The sequence below is a fragment of the Arachis ipaensis genome, chromosome B4, assembly GCF_059453495.1.
Source record: "Arachis ipaensis isolate K30076 ecotype BB chromosome B4, ASM5945349v1, whole genome shotgun sequence".
Classification (NCBI taxonomy): domain Eukaryota; kingdom Viridiplantae; phylum Streptophyta; class Magnoliopsida; order Fabales; family Fabaceae; genus Arachis; species Arachis ipaensis.
In genome coordinates this window covers 57,198,222-57,222,555 of record NC_142439.1, presented here as the reverse complement: position 1 = coordinate 57,222,555, position 24,334 = coordinate 57,198,222, and the positions used below count along the sequence as shown (strand labels likewise).

The 24,334-nt window shown below is 38.0% G+C and overlaps 1 non-coding gene across 1 annotated transcript; it reads right to left on the bottom strand.

The window, feature by feature from the left end:
• Positions 1-17,327: 17,327 nt before the first annotated feature.
• On the bottom strand, positions 17,328-17,435 carry LOC148567688 (small nucleolar RNA R71). Its single transcript, XR_015881682.1, has one exon. It is a non-coding gene; the product is annotated as a small nucleolar RNA R71 (small nucleolar RNA).
• Positions 17,436-24,334: the final 6,899 nt, after the last annotated feature.

The following is a 24,334-nucleotide window of genomic DNA, read 5'->3' as shown; positions in this document are numbered from 1 at the left end:
TTTCGGGCTTGAAACTAGGTCCAAATCAGCCCAGAAATCACCCCCGGCGTTTTCTGTAAATTGCAGTACGTGACGCTCTGTCACGCGTACGCATCAGCCACGCATAGGCATCGCTGGACATTTTCACTGGCCACACGTAGGCATCAGCCATGCGTGCGCGTCACTTGGACATTGGCTCAATCACACGTACGCCTCATCCATGCGAGTGCGTCGCTACCAGATTCTGAAATTCTCAATTTCTCGTATTCCTTCCACTTTTGCATGCTTTATTTCCATCCTCTAAGCCATTCCTGCCCTATAAAACCTGAAAACACTTAACACACATATCAAGACATCGAATGGAAATAAGAGAGGATTAAAATTAGCAAATTTAAGGCCAAAGAAGGAAGTTTTCAATCATAGCACAAAATTAGGAAGGGAAATGTAAAACATATGAATTATATGAATAAGTGTGAGAATAATGGATAAAATCCACTCAATTTAACACAAAATAAACTATAAAATAGCGGTTTATCAAGGTTCGACCAACTCAACTGAAGCGGACATTTGGTTCTAATCTATAGAGCGCGCACTACAGGCTCAACATGTCCCGGCTAACCAATACGTGGGGTTTGCAGCCTATCAATTGTTAGGAGAGGCACAACATTAGTGGCAAGGAGAGTGCTAGTTGCTGCGAATTCCGAATGCGGAGATTCTTTGGGATGTGTTTCAAATGGCGTTCTATAGGAATTATTTTCCGGAGACGGTGAGAGAAGCAAAGGAGTTAGAGCTTATGCAGGTGAAGCAAGGCTCGTTGTCTGTGGCCGAATACACTAGTAGGTTTGAGAAACTCTGTAGGTTTTCTAGGGTCTGTCAAGGTGCCCCAGAGTCCTATGAGAGTTGGAGGATGACATTATGACTGCTGTGGCTCCTTTAGAGATTCGAATCTTTTCTGAGCTTGTGAACAAGGCGAGGTTTGTGGAGGACTGTGCCAAGAAGGTACCTGAGGTGAGGGGATATCATGGTTATACTGACAACCGAGCTCATGGCGATTACCTTGCACCAAGCGGACAGAACCTCAAGAAAAATGGTGAAGGGAAGCGATAAAGAGCTTACTCCCCTGATTTGAGGTGTTAGGAGTACAAGAACTACCATCCGCATAGGCCATGTCAGTTGGATATGAAACTATGCTACAAGTGTAGTGCACAAGGACATTTGGTTAGAGATTGTCCATGATTGTCCATGCCGAGGAACACAGGAGGTAGGTCTATCACAACAAAAGAGTTGAGGTAATTATGAAGCCGGTAACCAAATCTTAACTTATTTTCATAGTATAGAATATCACCATTCGTGATATCAGAACTTAGAGTTACATCTGAGGGAAACAAAGGGAGAAAAGAAGATTCTTTTATATGTAGTAGAAATCAGAGTGATACAACTAAAGGAGTATGGGGACTTGAATTTAAGATGGAGATAGACTGCTGTTGTTGGATTACAAACGATTTGAATTTTTGAGGGCGAAAATTTATTAGGAGGAGAGAATGTAAGAACCATAATTTCTATTGACCATTTAGATAAAATAAAGGAATAATTTAATCGCCCGGAATAGGTTCGAGAAATTAGAAGTCTTAATTTAGAAATTTAACCATGAGATAATATAATTTTATGTGAAAAACAATATAAAAATCCGAACCGGTAAATTAACCGGCAGTACTGGCTTAAGTCTGTCTGTACTACGTGAAAATAATAAAAACAGTAGGAAAACTTAGGAAAATTTTTAGAATTGAAAACCAGACACTAATTCTAAAGGTTTTGGCCCAAAGTGGGCCAAACGGGTTAAAAATGCTAACGGGTTGGACTGGGCCCAAATTGGGCCCAAGCCCAACATATATAAGCATACTTAATGAGCTTTTCAGCTCATAAACTCCACAAACACACACACACACACAGTTGCATTGAGAGGTGAAGGAGAAAAGAGAGCATTATTCACATTCAACTTCTTTCGCTTGTATCGCGAGCCACGGTGCTCCGATTTTCGAGCTGTTTAAGGCCACGCGAAGCTCTCATCGAGCCCATCATTTCTACCTAAGTATTTCTGGTAAGAAATCACGTTTCACACTCCCTTTCTCAGTCCTAATAGTTTTCACGTTTTTAGGTTTGGGTTTTGAAGAAGTTTTGTTATTTTGATTATTTCGGGGTGATTTAACGCAGGAGTATTGTTGTGTTTCATACCTAATTCCATTGGGTAAGGTGAGTGTAGTCATATTCCTTGTGGTTTTATGTATATGGAACCCTAGATTGATTTGTGGTAAAATATATGAATAGCTTGTTTGGGAGTTGATTGTGGCCTTTTGGAAGTGGTGTTGGTGATTGAAAGCTTGTTGGATTTCAATCTTGGTACGGTGTGCATTTTGGGAATCGGCTAATATATGGTTTCGGTTTTCTCTATATAATATGTAATATTTCTGGACACTTAGGCTAGTGGACTTAGGATAAGACTGAATTAATGGTTGGAAATTGTTGAGTTGATAATGTATGATGACGTTATTGATCTTGATGAATTATGATGTTGAACATTGATGTTATGGTTGATTATTGAAATTGAAGTTGAGAATGATGATTTTGAGTGTTTATAATTAATTGTGAAGCTTATTGATGTTGATAAATGTTGAGGATAGGGAAATGATACTTTAAGTGTAATAATTGAGAATTAGAGGAGTGTAAATGAGGATTTTTGGATGAAATTGGTAAAATTGCATGTTGGTAGGTTATGAACTAAATTGCAAGATATTTGAATATCATTTAGGTCCATTGGATTTGATTTGGTTGTAGGATATTTTGTATTGTTTGTGAATTTTGGAAGTTTGATAACCTAATTACTTTTGGTAAAAACCAAATTTGGTGAACTTTGACGGACCATAACATGAGTTTCTTTGTTTTCAAAATTTGGTGAAATTTGTTTTAAATTAAAGATTGCTTTGAGAGCTTTAAATTGATATAAAGTTTGAGAAAAATAGATTTTTGTAGAGGAAGTTATGAATGTTTAAAGTTTGGTGTTTAAAACTAAATTCTGCAACTTTAAAAATTTTCTAAGTCTGGTGAGGGTTGCGTATGCGACACAGTGCACGCGACGCGGCCACTCCATTTGGGTTGGGCATCTCGCGTACGCGAGCACTGCATGTGTACGTGAACTATCAGAATTTTGACCCTTGCGTACGCGAACTTTAACACGCGATGTGAGCAATCCATTCAGGTTGGACACTCGCGTACGCGAGCAGATGGTTGCATACGCGACCACCCATTTTTTACTGCATGCGTACGCGAGACAGAAACTTGTGTACGTGAGACCCCTGTTTTACTGAAAATGATTTTTCTTCGTTTTTAAGGGTTCTCTAACTTTCCAAACTTCCTTCAAATGCTATTTAAGAGTACTATCTAGTAATTAGGTTCTAATAATACTAGAGATGAGTTAGTGACTTATTTTAGTAAAATTCTACATAAATTTAGAAGACGAAAACTTAGGTTTCTAGAGTACTGAGGGTGGATTAGTTGATTGAAGTGGTAGAGTACTGTAAAGACGATTGGTATGATGAAATTGTGGAGTTGTGGATTTGATGATGAACTTGAGATATTAAGGATGAATGATTATGGATTATGAGATGAGTATGTACAGACTTGTGCTATGAGCAGTGATCTCTGAGATTGAGTATGTGATTGTAATATGCTTTGTTCTCTGTCGTAGGGGCTGTGGCAATCTGCCGCCTATGTTCGGATGTAAGGGTTGGAGTTGAGCTTTCCACTCACATTTCTCAGTCACGGAGAAGGTGGTAGGGCACTCATCCCTCGGAATTCTTCCTCCTGAGTATGCATTTTTCTCTGGTTGCAAGGTGGTAGGACACTAACCCATGGAATCATGCGGCATCCAGAGGAAGGTGGTAGGGCCCTCTCCCTCAGAATGTTTCTCTCTGAAAGGAGAAGGTGGTTGGGCACTTATCCCTCGGAATTATTCCTCCTGAGTATCCGCAACAGAGAGACTAATCTGGGAGTTGCGAACCGGATTTTGTGTCGGGTTTGGCACTATAACCGACATGTGATATCACAGCCAATTAGGACAGGTATTCATCATGTGCATATTCTATCTTTTTTATTGCTTTACCGACTTGCATTGTTTGCCTAATTGTATAACATGCTTAATTGTTTCTTGATTTACTTGCTATACATAAATATCTACTTGTGCTTTACTTATATGAACTACTTGTGTTTTCTTCTGGGATTGAGGAGATTCGGAAAGTGGTGGCGATGGGATCACAAAGAGGTTAGGTTGGCGAAGGCTGTGGGATACATCGGTGTGATTTAGAACTAGTTAGAAATCCCCTAAGTTTAGATGACACTGTTTATTATTTATGGTTTAAGTTATTCATTTTGCTAAGCTTGGATATCTATTTGGTATAAAGCTCTAGGATTGTCTCTGGTGTCCCGAGGGCTTCCATCTTAAATTATTGGACACTGTTACCATACTGAGAACCTCCGGTTCTCATTCCATACTTTGTTGTTGTTTTTAAGATGCAGGTCGCAACTCACCTCGGTGAGTTGCTTGATGGTGACAGAGCGAAGGACCTTATTCCATTTTGTTATCATTTTGGTTATTTTGATTTGTTCTCTCACTTTTTTATTTATATTTGCCCTAGGGGCTTACCTTGAGAGAGATATTGTATAAGCCGTTTTACTTTCAAAACTCCGTATTGTCTGTATATAACTAGTCGGCTTAAACTCCGCAAGCTGTGGCTTGTTCTTTATGGCTATTATACTCTTATATCTATATATATATATATTATATTATCTTGTATCTTTACCTTATGCCTTAAGTTTGTAGTTCCGTGTGAACATTTCGCGCTTTTGTAATTCTGTATTTGAGCTTATTTCTTCATCGGGCTTCTATATATAAGCCTTAGAATTTCCATAACCTTCGATTAACCTTTGCTTTCCAGCATGAGGTAAGGCTTAGGCTAATTAGGGTGTTACATATTCTATCCGAATTCTATTCATTATCACTTTATTCAATTACATTCTGTTTCATTCAATTCAAAATTATTGAAGAATGAAGCGAAATACTATCATAACAAGACCTTTGTGTAAAAACAAATGAACAAAAAATTGTCCATTATATAAATTCAATTCAGAAACACTGTATTCTAGAATGAAATGTAAATATGTTCAATACAAAACCATTGTATAATAACAAATGAACCGAAAATTGTGTTCTAAACAACACTGGATTTAGCAATGAAGAATGAAAGTATTCATTATCACTTTATTCAATTACACTCCATTCCATTCAATTCATGATTGAATAATCTAAACCTCGTCCATTCTATTTAATTCAGAAGAATAATCCAAATTGCTCTCATTCAACTGATTTGAACTTGAATCATTCATTGTTTTGATACGCTATTCAAATGCAAATCAAAAATTGAAAACAACGAAAAAGAAAATCAAAGAAATCAGAGAAGAAGGGAAGCTTTACGTTGAAGAAGAACGAAGAAGGAAGCTTTACATTGAAGAGGAAGCTTTTCGTTGAAGTGGTTTACGTTAAAGGTCTGTTATGAAAGCATGAGAAAAAGGGTGGCGCGGCACGTGAGAAAAAATAACTTGGTTAGAAAAATTACATGGATGCAGAGCATTATTGTTAAATAAATATATGACTGAATTTATTTTTTTTAAAACAACAAACTTATCAACTAGATAGGTGTAATTGAACCTAAGAGCATTGGGAATGACAAAAGTCACAAAGCTAAATCCATATTGTGCGATACTTGACGATTCTGGAAGTCTGCATACATCGATACATCGATTTAAACTCACAAAACTATTCTTTCCATAGAAAATTCATGAATTGAGACACAAGAGCTCTCTTTACTGAGACATGTATCTTCTCTCCCTATAATTGACAAATAAAAATCAAAGAACAATTAAAAAGGTAAATAAACACATTTGAAATATCAATAATACAAATTTAATATTAATTAAAAAAATGGCAAAAAACCTCACATCTTTATCGAGCCAAACCATCTCAATTGAGTATAACAGTGAAAATTTTTTGTAGCTCGATAGTGTCCATAACCTCATCACTCATATATATATATATATATATATATATATATATATATATACACACAAATACTTAACTATAGGATTGATCTCAACAATTTTGTGAACACCAGCTGTCATTAGAAGAAAATAGAAAAAATTTAAATAACACAAATATGTAAAAGAAGTAATTAATTGTACTAAGCAACGAAAGTATTGTGCTATGTATCTCTAATTCGTATTTTTATAGTTGACTCATAACTAGAAATTTTTAAAACCTAATTGACTTTAATTTGATTTAAACTTATAGATAAAACAAGTAAATTTAAAATATAAATGCTAACATTTATACAAAAACTTTGAACTTTTTACCTCGTCTAATAATTTTGGCCCCTACGTATTTAAATTAATCTATGAATTTTAAATTGTATAATTTTTTAAGAAGCATCTAATTAATTATTGTAACACCCTATCACACAGAGCTTTACGCTTAAGTCATAAAACAGAGGTGGTGTGGTAATACTTCCTTTATAATAAAATATATATACGTATAGTAAATTGAAAGAAAGTAATATACGAGGAACCTTGAAGGAATAGTTAAAGCAAAATCGTAAAATTAAAAGCGCAACGCTCATGAATAACGTTAACTTACGTACGAAGAAAGCTTAGGTATACTAACATATGTATATAAACAAGGAGAGTAGTGAGTCAAGGTACAAAATATTCAAGCCTGCCGAGCTCACCCTACGAAGTTAAGACTGGCTAAAGGATATTTATATACATACGTATAGAAATCCATAACCCAAAATACATTAAAAAAACCCTAGTTCTCCATAAACTTCTATGAAGTGCAAAAGTAAAACATATATACATAAGGAGTGTCTATACATATAGATATAACAAAATAGAACAAAATGTAAGATCCCAAAAAGCTGCTAAGCTGGCACCCAGGCTAGCCTAACCACTCTACATACAGCTCCTAGCTCTCGGGTGTACTAACACAAGTGAGAGACTAACTATCAGACAATATCAGACTAGATGTGTCATCAAAAGAATGCCCCTACTGCTGTTAGACTATATCTACACGTGGCCGTTCGAAAGATAGTCATGAGGCTCGCTCATCTCCTTATCATGCTCTATCTCTATATCAGGATCCTCCTCCTCCTCCTCATCTGTAACTACAGCCATACCCTCAGACCCACCAGAAGTACTGCTGTCACTATATACAAATCCATTCGCGAGCACAGGTCCGTTCGCGTATATAGGAGCTACCCCGTCATCCGGTAGTGCTGGCTCATCAGGCTGTGGAAAGTCAGGAATTGGCTCAAGGGGAAAGTCCCACTATGGGGAATCACAGGTACGTACCCTCCAGCTACCTCGGGCTCGTCATGAATGATAAGCTCAGGTGCCGCCTCATTCAAGGGTTGAGCTAGTATAGGGTGTCCGAGACCATTGTGAAAAGGATATCCAGGTGCGTCAGGGTGTAACCAGGATAAGGGAAAGTCATAAGGAGCATCGGGGTCAAAAAGCGAGCTAGACAGAGGATGTTGAAAAGCTCAATTCTATAACACATATCGTCTAATACGAGGCTCCAATCCCATAATGAAGTAACTGTGATGTACTTAATCCTCGTAGATGTAAGGGTCCTTGATGAGCGGATAATTTATACGCTTTTTGGCATTGTTTTTCGTATGTTTTCAGTATATTTTAGTTAGTTTTTATTATGTTTTTATTAGTTTTTAATTAAAAATCACATTTCTGGACTTTAATATGAGTTTGTTTATTTTTCTGTGATTTTAGATATTTTCTGGCTGAAATTGAGGGACCTAAGCAAAAATCTGATTCAGAGGCTGAAAAAGGACTGCAGATGCTATTGGATTCTGATCTCCCTGCACTCGAAGTGAATTTTCTGGCGCTACAGAAGCCCAATAGGTGCTCTCTTAATTGCGTTGAAAAGTAGACATCCTGGGCTTTCCAGAAATATATAATAGTCTATACTTTGCCCGAGATTTGATGGCCGAAACCGGCATTCCATGTCAGCATAGAAATTCTGGCGTCAAAACGCCAGAACTGGCATGAAAGCTGGAGTTAAATGCCCAAACTGGCACAAAAGCTGGCGTTTAACTCCAAGAAAGGTCTCTACACGTGAAAGCTTCAATGCTTAGCCCAAGACACACCAAGTGGGCCCCAAAAGTGGATTTCTTCACTAACTATTCTAGCTTACTCATTTTCTGTAACCCTAGGTCACTAGTTTATTATAAAAACTACTTTTAGTGATTCATCTTGTACCTCATGACACTTTTACACGTTTCATATTGTATTTCTGATGGCATGAGTCTCTAAATCCCATGGTTGGGGGTGAGGAGCTCTGCTGTGTTTTGATGAATTAATGCAATTACTACTGTTTTCCATTCAATCACGCTTGTCTCTTCTCTAAGATATACACTTGTTCTTCAAATTGATGAATGTGATTATCGTGACACTCATCATCATTCTCACCAATGAACGCGTGCCTGACAACCACTTTCATTCTACCTTAGATTGAGTGCATATCTCTTGGCCTCCTGATTCAGATCAGAGTCTTTGTGGTATAAGCTAGAATTATTGGCAGCCATTCTTGAGATCCGGAAAGTCTAAACCTTGTCTGTGGTATTCCGAGTAGGATCTGGGAAGGGATGACTGTGACGAGCTTCAAATTTTCAAGTGCTGGGCGTAGTGACGGACGCAAAAGGATCAATGGATCCTATTCCAGCATGAGTGAGAACCGACAGATGATTAACCGTGCGGTGACAGCGCATTTGGACCATTTTCACTGAGAGGACAGATGGTAGCCATTGACAACGGTGATCCACCAACATACAGCTTGCCATGGAAGGAGCCTTGCGTGCATGAAGAAGAAGACTGTAGGAAAGCAGAGATTCAGAAGATAGAGCATCTCCAAAATCTCAACCTGTTCTCCATTACTGCAAAACAAGTATTTATTTTATGTTCTTTTACTTTTTACAATTAAATCTGAGAATTATTGATATCCTAACTAAGAGTTACAAGATAACCATAGCTTGCTTCAAGCCGACAATCTCCGTGGGATCGACCCTTACTCACGTAAGGTATTACTTGAACGACCCAGTGCACTTGCTGGTTAGTTGTGCGGAATTACAAAAGTGTGATTGTGATTTCGTGCACCAAGTTTTTGGCGCCGTTGCCGGGGATTGTTCGAGTTTGGACAACTGACGGTTTATCTTGTTGCTTAGATTAGGAATAATTTGTTTTTGTTGGTTTAGAGTCACTAAATTTGAGTCTTTTATTTGAGTTTAGTTTCATATTTTAAGTCTAGTGTCAATTGCATGCTTTTATTTTCTTTCGATTTTTCGAATTTGCATGTTCTTAGTTCTTTCTTGATCTTTAAAAATTCTAAGTTTGGTGTCTTCTTTGTGTTTTCCTTTAAATTTTCAAAAATTTGTGTTTGATTTTCTAAAAATTTTAAGTTTGGTGTCCCTTGTGCTTTTATTTACTTAAAATTTTTTTCAAAAAAATTTGTTCTTGGTGTTCATCTTGATCTTCAAAGTGTTCTTGGTGTTCATCTTGACATTCAAAGTTTTCTTGTTTGTTCTCTGTGTTTTGATCTAAAATTTCTAAGTTTAGTGTCATTTTATTGTTTTTCTCTTTCCTCATTAAAATTCAAAAATAAAAAAAATATCTTTTCCTTATTTTACTCATAAATTTTGAAATTTTGCATTAAATTAGACAAAGATTTTTCAAAATCATATCTTTTTTTTAGTCAAGTCAAAATTCTAATTTCAAAAATTGATCTTTTCAAATCTTTTTCAAAAATCAAATCTTTTTAATTTCTTCAATCATATCTTTTCAATCATATCCTTTTTTTTAATAAATTGCAATCATATCTTCTCAATCACATCTTTTTCAAAATAATTTTCAATCATATCTTTTTTTTAATAAATTGCAATCATATCTTCTCAATCATATCTTTTTCAAAATAATTTTCAATCATATCTTTTTTATTGCTAATTCCAAAATCTTTTTAATTAATTAATTAATTTAATTTTCAATTTGCTTTTATTTTATTTTCTTCTAATTTTTGAAAGTTTTATTTTATCTTCCACTTATTTTGTTTTATTTTTTCGGTTTCTTTTAATTAAATAAAAAAATTTTAAAATATAATTTAATTGTAATTCATATCAATTCCCTTTTCTCCATCATGGACATAAGTGGAAGTGAACAGTCCAGAAGGACTCTAGGGTCATATGCTAACCCCATTGCAGCTGCATATGGGAGTAGCATCTGTATACCTTCCATCAAAGCAAATAGTTTTGAGCTAAATCCTCAGCTCATTATCATGGTGTAGCAAAATTGCCAGTATTCCAGTCTTCCACAGGAAGAACCTACTGAGTTTCTGGCACAGTTCTTACAAATTGCTGACACAGTACGTGATAAAGAAGTGGATCAAGATGTCTACAGATTATTACTGTTTTCATTTGCTGTAAAAGATCAAGCTAAGAGGTGGTTAAATAACCAACCCACAGCAAGCATAAAAACATGGAGACAGTTATCAGACAAATTTCTGAATCAATTTTATCCTCCAAAAAGGATGACACATCTAAGACTGGACATCCAAGGCTTTAAACAAGAGGATCATGAATCCCTTTATAATGCCTGGGAGAGGTACAGAGAGATGCTAAGGAAATGCCCCTCTGAAATGTTTTTAGAGTGGGTACAGTTAGACATCTTCTACTATGGGCTTATAGAAAAAGCTCAAATGTCTCTAGACCATTCAGCTGGTGGATCTATACACATGAAGAAGATGATTGAAGAGGTTCAAGAACTTCTAGATACGGTTGCTAGGAATCAACATTTGTACTCTAGCAGTGAGTCCTCCATAAAGGAAGAAGCCGGGGCAGTAACAACTAACCCTAATCCTCAAGAACAGATTATTGAGCTTAATTAACAATTACTCTTTATGACAAAACAATTAGCAGAATTTATAGAGATGCTCCAAGATACTAAAAATGCTAACAAGAATATGGAAGCACAATTGAATTAGACAACACAGCAGCTATCTAAACAGATAACAGAAGAATGCCAAGCTGTTCAACTAAGGAGCGGGAAGACATTGAATAAATTATCTCAAAGTAGCAGAAAGCCAAAAAAGGAACAACTAACAAAGGATGACCAAACCACTGGCCAAAATCCCTCTAAGGACAGCAAGAGCCCAGAGAGGAATAATTCTGGCATTTGAACGCCAGAAAAAGGGTGAAAAATTGGTGTCAAACGCCCAATGGATGCCCACTTCTGGCGTTCAAACGCTAGAAAAAGGAGAAAATTTGGCGTTGAACGCCCATTCATTGCCCAATTCTGGCGTTCAAATGCCAGAAAAGGGTGGGAAGCTGGCGTTAAACGCTCATCCACTACCCAATCCTGGCATTCAAACGCCAATGAAGGATCAGACACCTGCAAGTGCTGATAGTAACCCCTCTAAGAAGGCTTCTCCAACCACCTCTGTAGGGAATAAACCTGCAGCAACTAAGGTTGAAGAATATAAAGCCAAGATGCCTTATCCTCAGAAACTCTGCCAAGTGAAACAGGATAAACAATTTGCCCACTTTGCAGACTATCTCAGTACTCTTGAGATAAAGATCCCGTTTGCAGAGGCACTTGAGCAAAAACCCTCTTATGGTAAGTTCATGAAAGAGATCTTAAGTCATAAGAAGGATTGGAGAGAAACTGAAAAAGTTTTTCTCATTGAATAATGCAGTGCAGTCATTTTGAAAAGCTTGCCTGAGAAGCTTACAGATCTGGGAAGCTTTATAATACTATGCACATTAGAGGGTGCTTACACCAAGACAGCTCTATGTGACCTTGGAGCAAGTATCAACCTAATACCTGCATCCACTATTAGAAAGCTTGGCTTGACTGAAGAAGTCAAACTAACCCGGATATGTCTTCAACTTGCTGATGGCTCCATTAAATATCCATCAGGCATAATTGAGGACATGATTGTCAAGGTTGGGCCATTTGCCTTTCCCACTGACTTTGTAGTGCTGGAAATAGAAGAGCACAAGAGTGCAACTCTCATTCTAGGAAGACCTTTCCTAGCAACTGGACGAACTCTTATTGATGTACAAAAAGGGGAAGTGACCCTGAGAGTCAATGAGGATGAATTCAAGTTAAATGCTGTCAAAGCTATGCAGCATCCAGACACATCAGATGACTGCATAAGCACTGATATTATTGACTCTTTGGTGGAAGAGATCAATATGGCTAAAAGTCTTGAATCAGAGCTAAAGGACATCTTTAAAGATGTTCAGCATGGTTTGGAGGAATCAGAGGAAATAAAAGAACCTCTGAAAATTTCTCAGGAAGAGGATAAGCCTCCTAAACCCGAGCTCAACCACTATCACCATCCCTGAAATATGCATTTCTGGGAGAAGGTGACACTTTTCCTGTGATCTTAAGCTCTGCCTTAAATCCACAGGAAGAGAAAGCACTAATTCAGGTGCTGAGGACACACAAGACAGCTCTTGGGTGGTCCATAAGTGATCTTAAGGGCATTAGCCCAGCAAGATGCATGCACAAGATCCTATTGGAGGATGATGCTAAGCCAGTGGTTCAACCACAGAGGCGACTAAATCTAGCCATGAAGCAGGTGGTGCAAAAAGAGGTCACTAAGTTACTAGAGGCTGGGATTATTTATCCTATCCCTGATAACCCCTGGGTAAGCCCTGTGCAAGTTGTACCCAAAAAGGGAGGCATGACAATGGTTCACAATAAAAAGAATGAAATGGTTCCTACAAGAACAATTACAGGGTGGCGTATGTGTATTGACTACAGAAGGCTCAATACAGCCACCAGAAAGGATCATTTTCCTTTACCATTCATAGACCAAATGCTAGAGAGACTAGCAGGTCATGACTATTACTGCTTTTTGGATGGCTATTCAGGCTACAACCAAATTGCAGTAGATCCTCAGGATCAAGAAAAAATAGCATTCACATGTTCATCTAGAGTATTTGCCTACAAAATGATGCCTTTTGGTCTGTGCAATGCACCTGCAACCTTTTAGAGGTGCATACTTTCTATCTTCTCTGATATGGTAGAAAAATTTCTGGAAGTCTTCATGGATGACTTCTCAGTATTTGGAAACTCATTCAGTTCCTGTCTTGATCATCTAGCACTTGTTTTGAAAAGGAGCCAAGAGACTAACTTGATTTTAAATTGGGAAAAATGTTACTTTATGGTGACTAAAGGAATTATCCTTGGACATAAAATTTCAAACAAGGGAATAGAGGTGGATCAAGCTAAGGTAGAGGTAATTGAAAAATTACCACCACCTGCCAATGTAAAAGCAATCAGAAGCTTTATGGGACATGCAGGATTCTACAGGAGGTTTATAAAGGATTTTTCGAAAATAGCAAAACCTCTAAGCAATCTGCTAGCTGCTGACACATCATTTGTGTTTGACACAGAGTGTCTGCAGGTGTTTGAGACACTGAAAGCTAAGCTGGTGATGAGCGGATAATTTATACGCTTTTTGGCATTGTTTTTAGTATGTTTTTATTATATTTTAATTAGTTTTTATTATATTTTTATTAGTTTTTAATTAAAAATCACAATTCTGGACTTTACTATGAGTTTGTATATTTTTCTGTGATTTTAGTTATTTTCTGACTGAAATTGAAGGACCTGAGCAAAAATCTGATTCAGAGACTGAAAAAGGACTGTAGATGCTGTTGGATTCTGACCTCCCTGCACTCAAAGTGGATTTTCTGGAGCTAAAAAAGCCCAATTGGCGTGCTCTCAATTGCGTTGGAAATTAGACATCCTGGGCTTTCCAGCAATATATAATAGTCCATACTTTGCCCGAGATTTGATGGCCCAAACAGGCGTTCCAAGTCAGCTCCATAATTCTTGCGTTTAATGCCGGAACTGGCACAAAAGCTGGAGTTAAACGCCCAAACTGGCACAAAAGCTGGCGTTTAACTCTAGAAAAAGTCTCTACACATGGAAGCTTCAATGCTCAGCCCAAGCACACACCAAGTGGCCCTGGAAGAAGATTTTTGCATTAATTATTGATTTCTGTAAACCCTAGGCTACTAGTTATCTATAAATAGGACCTTTTGCTATTGTATTTTCATCTTTTGATCATCCTGGAATCATGTTTTGATGATTGAACCCTCTTTGGGAGGCTGGCCATTTAGCCATGCCTAGACCCTTTGTTCTTATGTATTTTCAACGGTGGAGTTTCTACACACCATAGATTAAGGTGTGGAGCTCTGCTGTTCTTCATGAATTAATACAAAGTACTATTGTTTTTCTATTCAACTCAAGTCTATATCTTCTCTAAGATGTTCATTCGCACCCAAGAACATGATGGATGTGATGATTATGTGACAGTCATCACCAATCTCACCTATGAATGCGTGACTGACAACCACTTCCGTTCTACATGAACAAGCTTGAATGTATATCTCTTGGGTTTTTGATCTAAGATTGGAACCTTCGTGGTATAGGCTAGAATTATTGGCGGCCATTCCTGAGATCCAGAACGTCTAAACCTTGTCTGTGGTATTCTGAGTAGGATTTGGGAAGGGATGAGTGTGACGAACTTCAAACTCGCGATTGTTGGGCGTGTGACAGACGCAAAAGGATCAATGGATCCTATTCCAACATGATCGAGAACCGACAGATGATTAGCCATGCGGTGCATTTGGAACGTTTTCACTGAGAGGACGGGAAGTAGCCATTGACAACGGTGATGCCCAACATAAAGCTTGCCATGGAAAGGAGTATGAATAATTGGAAGAAAGCAATAGGAAAGCAGAGGTTCAGGAGGAACAAAGCATCTTCATACGCTTATCTGAAATTCCAACCAAAGAATTACATAAGTATCTCTATCTTTATTTTATGTTTTATTTATCTTTTAATTATCAATTCTCCATTACCATCTGAATTCACCTGACTGAGATTTACAAGGTGACCATAGCTTGCTTCAAGCCGACAGTCTCCGTAGGATCGACCCTTACTCACGTAAGGTATTACTTGGACGACCCAGTGCACTTGCTGGTTAGTTGTGCGGAATTGTGACAAAGTGTGATTCATGTTTAAGAGCTCCAAGTCCTTTGGTGCCATTGTTGATGATCACAATTTCGTGCACCAAGTTTTTGGCGCCATTGCCGGGGACTGTTCGAGTTTGGAGAACTGACGGTTCATCTTGTTGCTTAGATTAGGTACTTTTCAGAATTTTTAAGAATGAATTCTAGAGTTTCAAGGTGATGTTTTTATCATCACAAAAGCTGATTGATTCTCATCAATTTAGCTGCTGAATGTAATGTCCTGCTGAAGCTTGGCCAACCATGTCTAATCTGTTTAGACTGAAGCATTAGACTAACATTGCATGATTCCTGAAATTCTTATTAAAAGTTTTGATTCTCTTTATTTTCTTTTCTATATAAGTTTTGAAAATCACAAAAAAAAATTTATAAAACCATAAAAACCATAAATATTTTATGTTTCTTGTTTGAGTCTAGTATCAATTTTTAAGTTTGGTGTCAATTGCATGTTTTTATTCTTCTTGCATTTTTCGAATACATGCAATATGTTCTTCATTGATCTTTAAGTTGTTCTTGATGATTTCAGTGCTCTGATCTTTAAATTCTCTTGTTTTGTGTGTTTTGTTGTTTCTCACATGCATTCTCAATTTGTTAGTGTCTCTTATATGAAAATTTTTAAGTTTGGTGTCCTACATGCATTGTTTGATTTGAGTTTCCTAAGATTAGTTGTATTTTAATTGTTTCTCATCATTAAAAATTCAAAAATATTTTCAAAATTGTGTCTTTTCAGAACATTCAGCAGAGGAATTAAACAGAAAAAGCTGGGCGTTCAAAACTCCCAGTGAAGAAGGAAAACTGGCATTTAAACGCCAGCCAGGGTACCTGGCTGGGCGTTTAACGCCCAAAAAGGTAGGATTTTGGGCGTTAAACGCCAGAATGGATGCCATTCTGGGCGTTTAACGCCAGAAGGACACTAGAGGGAAGATTTTGTTTTTAATTCAAATCTTTTTCAAAATCAAATCTTTTTCAAATCATATCTTTTCAATCATATCTCTTCAAAATCAATTTCTTTCCATTTTTTTTATTATTTTTGAAAATCCTTGTTATAAATGATTTACTTCAAAATTTTCTAGTTGTTACTTGCCTATTAAGAAAGGATCAAAAGTTTTAATTCTAGAATCATATCTTCTAATTTCTTGTTAGTCAAGTAAATCAACTTTAATTTTAAAACTTTCTCTTTTTAGTTTGATTGTCAATCATATCTTCTCAATCATATCTTTTCAATCACATCTTTTTCAAAATTAACTTTCAATCATATCTTTTTGGTTTCTAATTTCAAAATCTTTTTTAAAAAATCACTTAATTTTTTTTCCCAATCTTAATTTTCGAAAATCTCAATCAAATTTTCAATTATTTTTTTGTTATTTCAAAATCTTTTTAATTTATTTTCGAAAATTCCTCCCCTCTTCTCACATCCTTCTATTTAAGGGACTGACGCTCCTCCTCAAGGTGCAATTCAAACTCTATCCTTCTTTATATGTTCGAATTCTCTTCTATCTACCTCCTCCTTCTATTCTTCTATTCCTCTGACACCTCAAGGAATCTCTATACTGTGACATAGAGGATTCCCTACTTTCTTGTTCTCTTCTCTTTCATATGAGCAGGAACAAAGATAAAGGAATACTTGTTCAATCTGATCCTGAACCTGAAAGGACCTTGAAGAGAAAGCTAAGAGAAGCTAAAGCACAATTCTCTCTAGAGGGCCTAACAGAGCTTTTTAAAGAAGAAGAAACCATGGCTGCTGAAAACAACAATGCCAACAATGCAAGGAAAGTGCTTGGTGACTTTACTACACCTACTCCTGACTTCTATAGGAGAAGCATCTCAATCCCTGCCATTGGAGCAAACAACTTTGAGCTTAAGCCTCAATTAGTTTCTCTAATGCAACAGAATTGCAAATTTCATGGACTTCCATTGGAAGATCCTCATCAGTTCCTAGCTGAATTCTTGTAAATCTGTGACACTGTCAAGACCAATGGGGTTGATCCTGAAGTCGATAGACTTATGCTTTTTCCTTTTGCTGTAAGAGATAGAGCTAGGACATGGTTGGATTCACAACCTAAAGAAAGCCTGAACTCTTGGGAAAAGCTAGTTAATGCCTTCTTGGCAAAGTTCTTTCCACCTCAAAAATTGAGCAAGCTTAGAGTGGAAGTCCAAACCTTCAGACAGAAGGAAGGTGAATCCCTCTATGAAGCTTGGGAAAGATACAAGCAATTGATCAGAAGATGTCCTTCTGACATGCTTTCTGAATGGAGCATCATAGGTATTTTCTATGATGGTCTGTCTGAACTATCCAAGATGTCATTGGATAGCTCTGCTGGAGGATCTCTTTATCTGAAGAAAACACCTGCAGAAGCTCAGGAACTCATTGAAATGGTTACAAATAACCAATTCATGTACACTTCTGAAAGGAATCCTATGAATAATGGGACAACTCAGAAGAAAGGAGTTCTTAAGATTGATACTCTGAATGCCATATTGGCTCAGAACAAAATATTGACTCAGCAAGTCAATATGATTTCTCATAGTCTGTCTGGAATGCAAGCAGCAACAGGCAGTACTAAGGAAGCTTCCTCTGAAGAAGAAGCTTATGATCCTGAGAACCTAGCAATGGAAGAGGTGAATTACATGGGAGAACCCTATGGAAATACCTATAATCCTTCATGGAGAAATCATCCAAATCTCTCATGGAAGGATCAACAGAGACCTCAACAAGGTTTCAACAACAATAATGGTGGAAGAAACAGGTTTAACAATAGCAAACCTTTTCCATCATCTTCTCAGCAACAGACAGAGAATTCTAAGCAAAGCCACTCTGACTTAGAAACTATTGTCTCTGATCTAATCAAAACCACTCAAAGTTTCATGACTGAAACAAGGTCCTCCATTAGAAATTTGGAGGCACAAGTGTGTCAGCTGAGTAAGAAAATTACTGAACTCCCTCCTAGTACTCTCCTAAGCAATACAGAAGAGAATCCAAAGAGAGAATGCAAGGCCATAAACACGTCTCATATGGCCGAACATGGAGAGGAGGAAGAGGCAGTGATCTCCACTGAGGAAGACCTCAATGGACGTCCACTAACCTCCATGGAGTTCCCTAATGAGGAACCATGGGAATCCGAGGCTCAGACTGAGACCATAGAGATTCCATTAAATTTACTTTTGCCATTCATGAGCTCTGATGAGTATTCTTCCTCTGAAGAGGATGAAGATGTTACTGAAGAGCAAGTTGCTAAGTACCTTGGAGCAATCATGAAGCTAAATGCCAGGTTGTTTGGTAATGAGACTTGGGAGGATGAACCTCCATTGCTCATCAAAGAACTGGATGACTTGACTAGGCAGAAATTACCTCTGAAGAGACAAGACCCTGGAAAATTCTCAGTCCCTTGTACCATAGGCACCATGACCTTTGAGAAGGCTCTGTGTGACCTAGGGTCAAGTATAAACCTCATGCCTCTCTCTGTAATGGAGAAGCTAGGGATCATTGAGGTACAAGCTGCAAGAATCTCACTAGAGATGGCAGACAATTCAAAGAAACAGGCTTATGAACTTGTAGAGGATGTCTTGGTAAAGGTTGAAGGCCACTACATCCCTGCTGACTTCATAATCCTAGAGACTGGGAAGTGTGTGGATGAATCCATCATCCTTGGCAGACCCTTCCTAGCCACAGCAAAAGCTGTGATTGATGTTGACAGAGGAGAATTGATCATTCAAGTGAATGGAGACTCCCTTGTGTTTAAAGCTCAAGGATATCCCTCTGTCACCATGGAGAGGAAGCATGAAGAGCTTCTCTCAATACAGAGTTAAACAGAGCCCCCACAGTCAAACTCTAAGTTTGGTGTTGGGAGGCCACAACCAAACTTTAAGTTTGGTGTTGAACCCCCACATTCAAACTCTAAGTTTGGTGTTGGGAGGTTTCAACATTGCTCTGAACATCTGTGAGGCTCCATGAGAGCCACTGTCAAGCTATTGACATTAAAGAAGCGCTTGTTGGGAGGCAACCCAATTTTTTTTTACTTATCTATGTTAAATTTCTATTTTCTTTTGTTATTTTATGTTTTCTGTAGGTTGATGATCATGTGAAGTCACAAAAACAATTGAAAAAGCAAAAACAGAAGGAAAAACAGAATGAAAAACAGAACACCCTGGAGGAGAAACTTACTGGCGTTTAAACGCCAGTAAGGGTAGCAGAATGGGCGTTAAACGCCCAGTCTGGCACCATTTTGGGCGTTTAACGCCAAAAATGGGCACTAGACTGGCGTTTAACGCTAGGAATGAGCAAGAAGCTGGTATTAAACACCAGAAATGGGTAGCAGCCTGGCGTTTAACGCCAGGATTGGCAGCAAGGGGCGTTTTACACGCCACATGGTGCAGGGATGAGAAATCCTTGACACCTCAGGATCTGTGGAACCCACAGGATCCCCACCTACCCCACCTCTCTCTCTCTTTTTCACCCATTCACCAATCACCTCAATACCTCTTCCCCAAAAACCCCTCACCTATCAAATCCCACCATTCTCTTCACCACTCACATCCATCCTTCATAAAACCCCACCTACCTCACCATTCCAATTCAAACCACTTTCCCACCCAAACCCACCCATAATGGCCGAACCATACCCCCCTCCACTACTATATAAACCCATTTTCACACAATATACACACTACCTATCCCCCTTGGCCGAAACACAAAGCCCCCTCCATCTCCTCTATTTCTTCTTCTTCTACTCTCTTCTTTCTTCTTTTGCTCGAGGACGAGCAACCTTCTAAGTTTGGTGTGGTAAAAGCTAAAGCTTTTTTTTGTTTTTCCATAACCATTAATGGCACCAAAGGCCGAAGAAACCTCTAGAAAGAGGAAAGGGAAGGCAAAAGCTTCCACCTCCGAGTCATGGGAGATGGAGAGATTCCTCTCAAGGGTGCATCAAGACCACTTCTATGAAGTTGTGGCCAAGAAGAAGGTGATTCCCGAGGTCCCTTTTAAGCTCAAAAAGGGTGAATATCCAGAGATCCAACATGAAATTCGAAGAAGAGGTTGGGAAGTTCTCACAAACCACATTCAACAAGTCAGAATCTTAATGGTTCAAGAGTTCTATGCCAATGCATGGATCACTAAGAACCACGATCAAAGTGTGAACCCGGACCCTATGAATTGGCTTACAATGGTCCGAGGGAAATACTTAGACTTTAGTCTGGAAAATGTAAGGCTGGCATTCAATTAGCCTATTATGCAAGGAGATGCACAACCATAGGGTCAACTTTGATCAAAGGTTGGACCAAGTCCTCATGGACATCTGTGAAGAGGGCGCTCAATGGAAGAGAGATTCAAGAGGAAGCCGGTTCAACTAAGAAGGCATGACCTCAAGCCCGTGGCTAGGGGATGGTTAGAGTTCATCCAACGCTCAATCATTCCTACTAGCAACCGATCTGAAGTTACTATAGACCGGGCTATCATGATTCATAGCATCATGATTATAGAGGAAGTAGAAGTTCATGAGGTTATATCCCAAGAACTCTACAAGGTAGCGGACAAGTCCTCTACTGTGGCAAGGTTAGACTTCCCTCATCTCATTTGTCACCTCTGCAATTTAGCTGGAATTGACATAAAGGAAGACATCCTCATTGATGAGGACAAGCCCATCACTAAGAAAAGGATGGAGCAAACAAGAGATCCAACTCATGGACAACAGCATGAGGAAACTCCTCATCATAAAATCCCTGAGATACCTCAAGGGATGCATTTTCCTCCACAAAACTATTGGGAGCAAATCAACACCTCCCTAGGAGAATTAAGTTCCAACATGGGACAACTAAGGGTGGAGCACCAAGAGCATTCCATCCTCCTCCATGAAATTAGAGAAGACCAAAGAACCATGAGAGAGGAACAACAAAGGCAAGGAAGAAACATTGAGGAGCTCAAGCACTCCATAAGATCTTCAAGAGGAAGAACAAGCTGCCATCACTAAGGTGGACCCGTTCTTTAATTTCCTTGTTCTTTATTTTCTATTTTTTTTTTTGAAAATTGTGCTTTATGTTTATTTATGTTTGTGTCTTTATTACATGATCATTAGTGTCTAAGTGTCTATGCCTTAAAGCTATGAAAATGAATCCATCACCTTTCTTAAATGAAAAATATTTTTAATTGAAAAAGAAAAAGAAGTGCATGAATTTCAAATTTCAAAACAGTTTAATTATTTTGATGTGGTGGCAATACTATTGTTTTTCTGAATGAATGCTTGAATAGTGCATATTTTTAAATTTGATTGTTTATGAATGTTAAAATTGTTGGCTCTTGAAAGAATGATGGGAAAAGGAGAAATGTTATCTGATGATCTGAAAAATCATAAAATTGATTCTTGAAGCAAGAAAAAGCAGTGAAAAGCTTGCACAAAAAAAATAGAGAGACAGAAAAGCAAGCAGAAAAAGCCAATACCCCTTTAAACCAAAAGGCAAGGGTGATAAAAAGGATCCAAGGCTTTGAGCATCAGTGGATAGGAGTGCCCACAGGAATAAAATCCTGGCCTAAACGGCTAAATCAAGCTGTCCCTAACCATGTGCTTGTGGCGTGAAGGTGTCAAGTGAAAACTTGAGACTGAGCGGTTAAAGTCGAGGTCCAAAGCAAAAAGAAGAGTGTGCTTAAGAACCCTGGACACCTCTAATTGGGGACTCTAGCAAAGCTGAGTCACAATCTGAAAAGGTTCACCCAGTTATGTGTCTGTAGCATTTATGTATCCGGTGGTAATACTGGAAAACAAAGTGCTTAGGGCCACGGCCAAGACACATAAAGTAGCTGTGTTCGAGAATCAACATACTAAAATAGGAGAATCAATAACATTATCTGGATTCTGAGTTCCTATAGATGGCAATCGTTCTAAACTTCAAGGAATAAAGCGAGATGCCAAAACTGTTCAGAAGCAAAAAGCTAAAAGCCCCGCTCATTTAATTAATACTGATCTTCATAGATGTTTTTGGAATTCATTGTATATTCTCTTCTTGTTATCCTATTTGATTTTTAGTTGCTTGGGGACAAGCAACAATTTAAGTTTGGTGTTGTGATGAGCGGATAATTTATACGCTTTTTGGCATTCTTTTTAGTATGTTTTTAGTATATTTTAATTAGTTTTTATTATATTTTTATTAGTTTTTAATTAAAAATCACAATTCTAGACTTTACTATGAGTTTGTGTATTTTTCTGTGATTTCAGGTATTTTCTGGCTGAAATTGAGGGACCTGAGCAAAAATCTGATTCAGAGGCTGAAAAAGGACTACAAATGCTGTTGGATTCTGACCTCCCTGCACTCAAAGTGGATTTTCTGGAGCTACAGAAGCCCAATTGGCGTGCTCTCAATTGCTTTGGAAAGTAGACATCCTGGGCTTTCCAGCAATATATAATAATCCAGACTTTGCCCGAGATTTGATGGCCCAAACAGGCGTTCCAAGTCAGCTCAAGAATTCTGGCATTTAACACTGGAATTGGCACAAAAGCTGGAGTTAAACGCCCAAACTGGCACAAAAGCTGGCGTTTAACTCCAAGAAAAGTCTCTACACATGGAAGCTTCAATGCTCAGCCCAAGCACACACCAAGTGGGCCCGGAAGAAGATTTTTGCATTAATTACTAATTTCTGTAAACCCTAGGCTACTAGTTATCTATAAATAGGACCTTTTGCTATTGTATTTTTATCTTTTGATCATCCTGGAATCATGTTTTGATGATTGAACCCTCTTTGAGAGGCTGGCCATTCGGCCATGCCTAGACCTTTTGTTCTTATGTATTTTCAACGGTGGAGTTTCTACATACCATAGATTAAGGTGTGGAGCTCTGCTAATCTTCATGAATTAATACAAAGTACTATTATTTTTCTATTCAACTCAAGTCTATTTCTTCTCTAAGATGTTCATTCGCACCCAAGAACATGATGAATGTGATGATTATGTGACACTCATTACCATTCTCACCTATGAACGCATGACTGACAACCACTTCCATTCTACATGAACAAGCTTGAATGCATATCTCTTGGGTTTCTGATCTAAGATTGGAACCTTCGTCGTATAGCTAGAATTATAGGCGGCCATTTCTGAGATCCGGAATGTCTAAACCTTGTCTGTGGTATTCTGAGTAGGATCTGGGAAGGGATGACTGTGACGAGCTTCAAACTCGGGATTGTTGGGCATGTGACAGACGCAAAAGGATCAATGGATCCTATTCCAACATGATCGAGAAAAGACTGATGATTAGCCGTGCGGTGACAACGCATTTGGAACGTTTTCACTGAGAGGACGGGAAGTAGCCATTGACAACGGTGATGCATAACATAAAGCTTGCCATGGAAAGGAGTATGAATGATTGGAAGAATGCAATAGGAAAGCAGAGGTTCAGGAGGAACAAAGCATCTTCATACGCTTATCTGAAATTCCAACCAAAGAATTACATAAGTATCTCTATCTTTATTTTATGTTTTATTTATCTTTTAATTATCAATTCTCCATCACCATCTGAATTTGCCTGACTGAGATTTACAAGGTGACCATAGCTTGCTTCAAGCCGACAGTCTCCGTGGGATCGACCCTTACTCACGTAAGGTATTACTTGGACGACCAGTGCACTTGCTGGTTAGTTGTGCGGAATTGTGACAAAGTCTGATTCATGTTTAAGAGCTCCAAGTCCTTTGGCGCCATTGTTGATGATCACAATTTTGTGCACCAGCTGGTTACAGCACTAGTCATCTCTGCACCAAACTGGACATTACCATTCGAACTAATGTGTGATGCCAGTGACCATGCCATTGGTGCAGTGTTGGGACAGAGGCATAACAAGCTTCTGCACGTCATTTCTTAGTAGGGCCAGGTTATTAGTTACGTTCATTATTTCGTTGTTGTTTAGCAGACAAATAACACAATACAGCGAAGTAGTAAACAGATGATGAAGATAAGTAGAGAAAATAAAGAAAATAAAAAATAGATCACGAATAGAAGAATACAAAAAAAAACTAAAATAAAACATAGATATAGCATACAAGCAGACAAACATAACGGAATAGATCACACACATAAAGGGAGTGCAACAGAGAATAATGTGCAGACAATAATGATGCATGTCTAGTCCTAGTGCAGGTAATAAGCTCATCTGTGGGTTTCTACCCG